This window comes from Vigna umbellata, chromosome 1, assembly GCF_029865625.1.
Source record: "Vigna umbellata cultivar VRB3 chromosome 1, Vumbellata_1.0, whole genome shotgun sequence".
NCBI lineage: Eukaryota > Viridiplantae > Streptophyta > Magnoliopsida > Fabales > Fabaceae > Vigna > Vigna umbellata.
The window spans coordinates 50,209,085-50,218,661 of record NC_142165.1 but is presented as its reverse complement, the minus strand read 5'-3'; positions in this window follow the sequence as shown (position 1 = coordinate 50,218,661).

Below are 9,577 nucleotides of genomic sequence, written 5' to 3'. Positions count from 1 at the left end.
GGTCAAAGTTACTACGAAGTTAGGCAGAACAAAGAATAAGTCAACCAAAGCATTAAAGGTTCAGTTAAGGTGAAAGAAAACACGATCAATATGAAGAAAATGAAGAATACAAATTTGATTAAAAGAAGCAAGCTTGATGTGGGGTGATGCACATGGAAAACTGTTAATCTCTTTGGCAAGTGCACCAAATCGTTCAAGTAATAAACCGTGGTAAGACCATGTATCGTTTTCCCAAGAGACTCGTAATACTAGAAAATTATGTGATTAACAACTCATCTAGACTCAAGAACAACTCATCATTTAAGAATATGTGAAAAAAGATAAATTCACAAGTAATTACAAGGTTGGACTTTGGTATTGAAGGCACTTGGAAATGGAAAAGACTAGAAATGGTATGAAATGACATTGTTAAGGTTAGTTTTCACCAATGCACTCTTGTGTATAACCAATTTCATCTCCTCTCTATCAATTTACTAAAGTCAATCCACTAAAACACTCTAGCCCTAATCCCTTAGGTGAAAGAGCCTAGGTTTTCCTTATCAAACTCCAATCCCTTGGACAATCTAACAAGCAAACCCGCATTAAGAACTAGGATCTAAGACAACATGTGAATCATATCCCATCCCTGGCTTAATGACCCACAAGGACTCTTGTTTCAGTTCAAGATTTCATATCCCATCCCTGGCTCAATGAAACCCCAAAATCAAGTCATGAACGTCCCTATTACATGCAAGCTTTAAGATCGGAAACAAGAATACTAGTAATAGATAGAAAAGGCATTTATAAATACGAAACAATCATTCATTATACAAGAGTTCATAGGCTACATCTAACCCTAACAAGATGAATTTGGTTCTCCATTTCCATGGAGAACCTTAAAGCTGACAAACATGGAAGATGGAAGAAGAAGGAGACTCAAAGGAAGAGGAGGAGATGTTCCCACAAGCTCCTCGCGCCCTTCATGAGCTCCATACGTGAAATCGCGCCTCCAAAGAACCAAAGACCCTTTTTCTTTCTGCCTCATGAGTATATATACAGCCCGAATTCTCGCTTAAGCTAAATTATTCTCGCTTAAGCGAGAATAAACTTCTTGGAGAAGATAGTCATTCTCGCTTAAGCTAAATTATTCTCGCTTAAGCGAAAATGACTTTTAAATCAATGACTTCCTGGATCATCGAGGCTCTTCAATGTAATGGAGGATCTTCCTAACATCGAAATAGATCAAAAAACAAGGGATTAGAGTATTATTTACGTAATGTAGCTCAAAGTATTGATAAATACTAAAACTAAATAAAAGAGAGGATTTAAGCAAGTAATAAGCTAAAGAAGAGTTGATTTTGCTACTAAAATGATGCTTAGATAATGGTAAGAATTAGCTTTATCAAAAACCGAATAAATGATGAAAAATTTAAAGTTACGGGGGAGTTTTACAAGGATAAACTTAAATTTTAGAGGTTTATTAATAATTTTGTTTGAATCTTATTTTATTAGTTTTGGATATAGTAATATTTAGTTTGATTTTGATAGAGATAACATACGGATAGGTAGTTTTGATTTTCCATTTATTTAGGTGCAGTATTATTTCATTTTGTTTATATAAGATAGAAATAGATTAAGTAGATTTTATTTTGAGTATGTTGATATTTTATTTTCAGTTTTTGTTATTTGTAAAAATATATTCTAAAATACACATCCGAAAATATGCTAAAAAGATAAATTCCAAAAAAGAGAATATGGGGTGCTTCTCACATAAATTCATTTCTTTCTTTTCTTCTTCTCCACTCCACGATACACACACACCATGGACATCATCTTCTTCCCCCATTTTCCCAACTCCATCTTCTTCTCTACATCCTCTTCCTTTCTCCACATTCTACCGAAGTCTCTCCTCCCTCTTCTTCTCCTCACTATGGTTTTAGTCACACTAACACAACAAGAAGTTCTTAGAGTTTTTGCTTATACAGGTTTTCTATTTTTCCAAATCTATTTCTCAGATGGATCGTGTTTTCTCTTTTTTTTATTAGTTATTTTCATGAATGATGACCTACGAATATAGGCGTTAAAGTGAATCAATTTGGTTCAATACGGATTGAGTTAAAAATGAATTAGCACAACTTAACTCACTCTTTCGTAAGTTAAAAATTTTGTAACTCAGTTCAATACACCACAGGTTGGTGGATCAGTGATTGATCCACTTAATAATCTTTTTCTTTTAAATTATTTTATATATTTATTACAATATAATCAAAGTGTATTAACTTGACTTATAATTTTTTTACAATACAATCAAAATGTCATCTCTTTTATCAAACATTTTTATGATGATGTAGTAGTTAAAAACTAAAGTATAAACTCAAATAAATTAAACATTCAAACTATTTAAACATTATTGAATATCATTCTAGTATTTAAAAATATCAAATTGTCAACCTACACAATTAAAGTTAATAAATAATTATAATAAAGAATTTGTAAAAAATGATAAAAATTTAATAAAAATGGTTTTTGGTGGGTTATAAATCAACCTACTTGCAATTCAACTTGAATTCATTTAACCTATAGATTAAGTGAGACGGATTCAATTTGATTTTTTGAAAAGAAAAGAAAAACTATATTTTCTTCAATTTAATGTAACTCAATTTATAGTAAGCTGCTTTGATTCACATGTTAAATTTCATTTTGACATATCTAAATATGTACAAATGACTTTAAATTGTTTACAGTTTAAAGATGAGGATGCCATTAAGTTTTTGAAAATAATATAAAAGCAAAACAACCTTTTAAAAAAAACTGTGATTTCATGTGAGAATTTCAAATAAAATTACGTTAGACACCATTATAAACTTTAACAATCTATGTGTGATATCGAAAATCCTTCATTCATATTCATAATCATTTGTTTTAACGTGTGCCATCAGTTTTTTGGAGACACGCTGGAAAACTGTGAAAAATATTTCGGTATAAAACAAGCCAAATATTAGCACATTAGATCAATATTTCGTTGTTTAATATAATATATAACTAAACGATCTAATAAATATTCAGGTTTGTCTGTTTTATAGTTGTAGAATGTGCATGTGTGGTGTCCAGGTAAGTTATAAATGAAAGAAGTAAACAATAAAGGGTGGTGCTCCCTCCACCACCATCCCTTCTTCCTTCATCTCTCTACAAAATTTTTAATGATAAAATTACTCTTTAATTTTTAACTATTTTACTTTTAACCTTATAAATCTTTTTCTCTCTTTGACCAAAATATATTAAAATAATAACTTTGATGGAAGGTGAAACAAAAGTTGAAGCCCCTCTAGGGGTGAGTATCCCCATTGTGTGTTGCGAAGGAGATGGAGGCACTACTCTGAATTGGGTCTTCCCCGCGGATTGAAGAAGGAGTTCCTTGGGAGCTTACTTTTGTTATCAGTTGCAGATGGTTCCTTCATATGAATTTATATGAAGTGAGTTGGAGAAAGAGTATACATTGCATTTGATGATGACTACGGCCTTCCGAAATATTACATTTTTCATCAACTTATAGATGAGATTCATCCAGGCACGGGGTTGGTGGTTATCCTCTTCCAGGAATTACAGGTGATAGAGAGATATGATGGAGGGAATGGAAGGCGTCAAAATAGATGGAGCGGTGGCCGCTAAGGATAGTGGAGATCACGCAACGGGTGATGACAGCGTTGTGTGCCAAACATCTCGCGTGAAGAGGGTGGTCTGACGACAACTAACAGTGGAATTATGGAGGAAAATGCGAGTAGTAACAGCGACGTTAGCAGGAGCTTTCTGGATGAAGCATTGGAAGGCCCACTCGAAGGCGCTGCGGCTCATCTTGGAGGCCTTATCGGCGGCATAGACGGTCGACGACGATGGCCAGAAGTGATCGGAGATTTCGTTAACTGAGGAGAACACCCTATGCATATTGTATCTTACATCTCCTTTGGTTTGATTGTGTGATGTGATGCGATGGGAGGAGGCCGCGACTATACAATTCGAGAGCACCGAGACACATAGGTTAAAGAAAACCAACCTGAGGGTAGACCAACGAACATATGCACGCACCAGTCACAATCAACGAACCACCACCGTACCCATGCCACACCATCGCACCACAACAACGCACCACCACGAACAGAGAGCAAGGGAAAGTTGGGGTGAGAAGAAACGGATCTCACCAAAAGAGAGACGAGAAAGACAGAGAAGAAAGGATCTCAAAGAGAGAAAGAGTGAAAGAAAGTTGGGGGGTGGGGTTGCGCAAAAGTGAAAGTGAGTAGTGATGTAAGGTTGAAAGTAAAATGAGTAAAATTTAAAGGATAATTTTGTCATTAAAATTTTGTGGGGAGGTGGAGGGAGAAAGGGTAGTGGTGGAGGGAACAACACCCACCAATAAATCGTTTAGGTGAGAGATTTATTTTAAACAAAGCATTCCAGCCCTCAATCAGCTCCATACTACTTCGAGCGTTTCTTTCTTTCTGTACCCCAATTTTTGTTGCAGTTTTATTTCCCTTGCTAAAAAATGAGTTGCATGAAATTTCGGTCATATAATTTTAGTTCAGGATTCGGATACGAAATCTTGTTAGTTAAAAATTTCATTAGATTTCAAAATCTAATAAATCAAATTTTAAAATTCGAAAAAAAATAGACATTTAAATGTATTTTAAAATCAAGTAAAAAAATGACACTTAATCCACTCTTGAATTTTGTTAAATAAAAAAATTCACACTTAATCTAATCTCAAAATCTGGTAAAAAGAAGTTCACACATAGTAACTTTTAATCGAATTTTGAAATAAAAAAATCTAATTTCAAATATAAAATCCGGGTGTACAAAATCGGATTGGAGAATCCGGTTTGCCTTTGGAGTGAGAGATGGTGTTGGAGATATGTATGGCTTGTTTGGAGTGATGCGTTTGGAGTGGGTCAGTAATGGTGTCGAGGGTTACTTCAATCTCTAATAAAGTGTTGTCCCATTTTCATCTTCTTTCCTGATGTTGTTCAAAGTAGGTTTTCCTTAGTCAAATTACACCCCTCAAAAAACTTAATCAGATTTTTTGTTTTGGTTCATGTTATATCTTTCGGGTTTTTTTATGAATGTTATCCGATTTATTATTACGAAGAGAAGAGAGTAAAATGAAAAGAAAAAAAGAAAAGTTTAGAGGTGCAGGAAGAAGTGTCCTGCTAATTCAATTATTTCTCCAATGGGCTTCACTCCACTATTTAGAATGGACGGGTGTCCTTCCTCCACCACCACTCCTTGTTCCTTCCACCACTACCTTCTACTCCTTTCACTTTCCTAATTTATCTTATTTTCAAAATTATCCTTCTGTTTTAACTTTTTTACTTTTTACCTTTTGGGAGATTTTAACATATTTTAAAATCCTAATTTACTCCACCACCACACCACATTTTTCACTATTCTTCTCTTCCCGTCTCCGTTCAAGGTTTTCTTCTTTCTTTTCTTCCTTTTCCTTTCAACCTTCTCTTCCCCACTTCCCTTTTCCTTTGCTTTCTTCCATTGTTGCTGATGATTTGGAGAAGTGCAGAGGAGGAACGTAGATCTAATGATAGATCTGGGTTTTCATCTCCATCCTAGGTTAGTTTAAATTTGTATATCTGTTTATCATGTGCTGTTGTTATGCTTGGTTTGTCTCTCAAAGCTGCTGTTGTGTAGTAAATATCATTACTAAACTATAAAAAAATACAATTCAAAATAATTAAACTAACAATAATTAAATTTTTTAACCACAAAAAAAATTAAACAATTACACTAATTCATTAAAAAAAATTAATAACATTTCCATTTAATTATTATTAAATTAATATTAATTACAAATACAAATTTACTATAAAAAATTTAAATACAAATACATATTTACTACCTAACTATAATTAATTTAATAATATTTACCTCATCAATTTTAGATATATATGAACATGACACAATTAAATAAACATGAAGAAAATTTATAAAATATTAAATTAATAATCTAAAACGTGAAAAAGAGTTAAAAATATATCAAATCTATATATTCAAATTATATTATGGTTTAAAAAAAATTAAGAAAAAAAATATATATATATATATATATATATATTCGAAATAAAAATTCAGAAAAGCTAAAATAGAGAAGAAATAAAAAATACAGAATCGGAAGGCCAAAATGAATGTGGGATATCCGTTTGGATGTCGGACATCCGTTGAAGGCCAAACAGATATCCCACATTCGTTTTGGCCTTCACGGCTCTGAGAGACAAACCAAGCACAACAGCGACACATGATAAACAAATATACAGATTTAAACTAACCTGGGATGGAGATGAGAAACCAGATCCACCGCTAGATCTACGCTCCTCCTCTACACTTCTCCAAATCAACACCAACAATGAAAGGAAGCAAAGGAAAAGGAAAGTGGGGAAGAGAAGGTTGAAAGAAAAAGAAAGAGAAAAAAGAAGAAAACCTTGAATGTAGATGAGAAGAGAAGAAGAGTGAAAGATGTGGTGTGGTGGTGGGGTGCAACTACCACGGAAGTGAAAGTGAGAGGTAAATTAGGGTTTTAAAATATGTTAAAAAATTCCAAAAGGTAAAATGTAAAAAAGTTAAAACAGAATAGTAGTTTTGGAAATAAGATAAATTAGGAAGGTGGAGGGAATAAGGGGTGGTGGTGGAGTAGCAACACCCTGATATTAATTACTTGGCGCACATTCTTCATATTCCTTCACGCTATTTCTATTTACACTCCCCTTTTGCTCTCGTTCTATTGTAAAAAAACAATACTTCCACTTATAAGTTGGAATATCCATCATGTCATGCATCTTACTAGCATGATATCCAACTTTACCTCTGTATGTACAAAATGAAGAACATGATAAAAGCATTTATCGAAAAAACTAAATTCAATTAAATTGCAAGAAAACAAAATCAAATTATTTAGTGGTAGGTTTTTCTTTAATGATTTAAAAGTGTTTATTAATACATAATTTAATACTACACAAATAAAATAGGTTGAAAGTGGAGAATTTGTTTATAAATTGAATGTAATTAAAATAAAATTAGCAATGACATATTTGGTCATCATTTGATTAGAATAGCCTTATATGTGCTTACTCGATTAGTAATAACATATTTGGTGAGCATTCACATGCAACTCCATGGAAATTAGTCACCCTTGGTTTTGTTTGTTTAAGTTTCTTTGATTTCCTAAACCCTCCTGAACCCAAAAGTACAAAAAGCTAAAGTATGTTGGTGTAATCTTAAATGACTTGATCTTTATTTCTTGTCGATTGGAATATACGTAGGAATTGTGCCTTTACACTTTGGAGATAACTTGGGCCACTTTTCTTTAATAACATAAAACAGAAAATTTGTTCGACATAAATATTAAAGTGTATTATTTAAGTAAATGAAAGGAATGTGGTGTAGAAGTAAAAGACTTTTTATTAAAAAAGTTCTAACTTGGGAGTATCATTTTGCTTTTCTCCCTACCTTTTGGTCCCATACACTACCCTTACTACACTTTTTTTTTTTTTCCAATCACTTTTCTCTATATGACATGGAAACGCATTATAGTTACCAGGAGATGGTTGCTTATGTTCCTAAGTTTCATCCTTCAATCTAAATTTCTTTTCTCTTTCCTTTTATAAAGCACATTCTACCTTAATTATATATATATATATATATATATATATATATATATATATATATATATATATATATATATATATATATATATATATACACACACACACACACTAGTGGAATTTTAAATTTCAATGATGTATTTTAATCTTCATCCTTCAATTAAACTCTCCAACAATAATACTCGTCTCTTATTCATTACAATGCGAAAAAGAAAATGTTAAATATCCCTTAGATTTTTAAACTTAATAAGAATTAAAAAAAATTCTGTCCAAAATTTTGATATACTTTTGACATTAAATTTTAAAAATAAATAAATATATTCCTCTTAATTCGGTTATATTAAATTTATTTAATATATTAAATTGTGTTTTAGATTTATGTTTGAATTGTTTACATTAAAAATGTCAATTTAAAACCTTATTTAATATGTAAAAATATTTAACGTTAAAAAATTATATTCATTTATTTTTAAAGTTTTAAAATTAAAATATAATAAAATTTTAGAAAATAAGAAATTTTAATTTCATATCTAAATTTTAAAAATAAAAATATATGTAACATAAAAATTAGTGATGCATTATGTTAAAGTAAGAGTGTTCATCTTCAATGTCACTTCATGGGTTTAACGAGGTACACCTACCTTTACATCAAATTACACAAATTACAATATATGTACACCTAAGAACGTGAATAGACATAAGAGTATTAGTGAAATATCTCATTATCTTACCTTTCTTGTTCTTCAAGTTTGAGCCTCACATCAATATATAAAAGAATCAGACATCTCATTCACAACTCTTAAAAAAATGGATAGAAATAAGTTAGTAGAATAAAAATAACTAAAAGTAAAAAATCAAAGATATTTTATTATAGAAAAATAAGTGTATTATACATTTCTGGATACATCTCAACCATGAGGAGATAAGACCTTGGTGAGTACATGTTGACCTACTAAGTCAAGATTGAGGGCTTATCTAGTTGTACCACCTCAAGTTATTTTTGAGATGCAATGATGTGGAAAGCTCAAATGCCATTTATCGAAGGTATGATGAGAAGAGAGAAGGTCGGAGGAATTGTGATAAGGAAAAGAAGAAAGAGGAATCGACTCAACAAGAGGAAAGACATGTTGACGCTAGAAGGTTTGGATTTTCTGGGAGCAATCACATGGGGTGGATATCTATCAGCGACCCCTTCAATGCAGAAGCCAAGGTCTCCTGTCCTTACTTCTTAAAATTTGAAACACGTCATATGTTGATGTTTTCTTCACATGGTGCGCCATTACTCCTACAACAAGTGAAATATTTTAGAATTAATCAAAATTTACTTTATACTTAGCCTTAAATAATTAACTCACCAGTTATCATTCAAAGGACGGGGAGATAGGTATATTTTAACTATTTCCCTAGTTGACAGGCGATAGGAAAGTTAATTTATAATAATTAAGGTTCTTTTATCATCATCTGTCATGTTATTCCTCAACCACTCCTAATACCTAATCAAATTGTTGATCATCCAATAAAAAGGGAATTTGCAGCTACCATTCTCATCATAAAAGTGAAAACGCCCCTTATCAGTAACCACAAATTTAAAGAAACCAACCTTACATTTTTTTTGAAAGACTAGGAATAAAAGCCCAATAAACATGTCCTCGATTGACTAACCAATGAAAGCCAAGTAATTTAATATTATGGGTACTATAAAATGTAAGAAACACTAAGGTGTAGGGTCTAACCCTAAAGATTTACATACAAACCAAAATGCCTATAAGAAACCCTAGTTGTTTGGGTGTAATTGGGTAGACGGTACATTCAAAATGCATTGCACCCCATTGTGAACTCATCAAAGGGTACAAAAACATGTAAATGAATGAAGAAGGCTAGGATGACCATCTCGCCCATGACAAATATAATCTATACTCGTCCTCTCAAAGGTCAATATG